A 1,604-nucleotide genomic window follows, 5' to 3' on the forward strand; every position below is an offset into this window, starting at 1 on the left:
ACACACATATACATATATATATATATACACACACATATACATATATATACACACATATATACACACACATATATATATACACATATATACACACACATATATATATACACATATATACACACATATATATATATATACACACACATGCATATACATACACACATACATATACACACACATACACACACATTATACATACATATATACACACACACACACACACATTATACATACATATATATTCAGTGAAAGCATCCCTAACGTTATGTTTTGTATTGGTTTTATTGTTTTAGTTAACCAGAACTAATTAATAAAATACATGCTTTCATGCTGTGATCACTAAACATTTGCTGTATGAGCACAAACTGAGCCAAACTAAAAAAAAAAAAAAAAGACATCTTCAGTTTTAACATTTTCCCTTATAGAAATTAACATCCTCGCTAGAGTTTTAACTGATCTAAGGATAATGTTGGACTCAAACTGGTTCAGGCCCTGAAGCACATCATCATTCCTATCATGTGCACAACGTCGGCAGAGGTGCGGCCTTTGCACTTAGTTCTAAGTTAGGTTTGAGGGCAGAGAACAGTGTGTACCTTCGTATGAAATCCTTCCTCTGGTTTGCAGATAAGGACGTTCAAGTTTATCAAGAAGCAGCTTGTAGCAGGTTGTGTTGAGGGAACGGTCAGCAGTAAATACTGACCTATTCCACAACAATAACATTATTATTAAAACAACTCTTAGATAATCTTCCAGCCAAGAAATTTCTTTGGAAGGTTTAGTCCAGTAAAAGAGAGCCAAACAAGAAAAAAAGAAAAAGAAAAAAAAGAATACAAATCTTTCAAACAGCTGGTAGCTTTTAATGTTTTAGAGGAAAGACCAATTTATATATGCAACTGTTTAGGTTTTGTTCTTTGCCTCAAGAAACACTAAAAGAAGCTAAAAGCAGCTTTACCTAATTCACCTTCTTTCTGATTGCAATAGCATTACATGTAGAGTAAACTGAATAACATCTTGAGCGTCCCGAGCTGCTGATCAGATGGTTGGAAAATCAGAAATCCCACATATTTTTATTCTGAGTATGCGTCATACTAAACTCCATCAACTCAAACTGAAAAAGTAAAAAAGACAAAGTAATTCTGGCTGCAAGACAGGGAGCTAAATGTTCAGCAGATAGAAGTGCAGTGATGCTGCGTTCAGACGGCGCGCTACAGAAGCAGCTAGTTTACATGCAAAGTCAATCAAGGCGCAGCAACAGGTCCTGCAGCGCGTTTTGAGCAGCATGAGGAGCTGAAAGAGCGCCCCACGAGCTACTGAGCATCTGAGGCGCGTGATGCGCTGCGAAATTGAACTTTTGCTGTTCGACGCCCCACATCAACAAGTCAGAAGAGCCGATCTGGGAGCTGGCAGGGAGTCAGACACAGCACTGCTGATGCAGAGCGCTATGATCACTCCTCTGAAACAGTTTATGAATGCCTAAATTAAATTGAAATATGTTCACTGTTATTATCCTGGTGCCTGCCGTTTGGATTACGTACATGAAAAACGCCTTCAGGCCACCGCAAACAGTAACAGAAACCAACGAAGAGGCGACCGGGCCATAGGCT

The sequence above is a fragment of the Cyprinodon variegatus genome, unplaced genomic scaffold (genome assembly GCF_000732505.1).
Source record: "Cyprinodon variegatus isolate N-32 unplaced genomic scaffold, C_variegatus-1.0 Scaffold525, whole genome shotgun sequence".
NCBI lineage: Eukaryota > Metazoa > Chordata > Actinopteri > Cyprinodontiformes > Cyprinodontidae > Cyprinodon > Cyprinodon variegatus.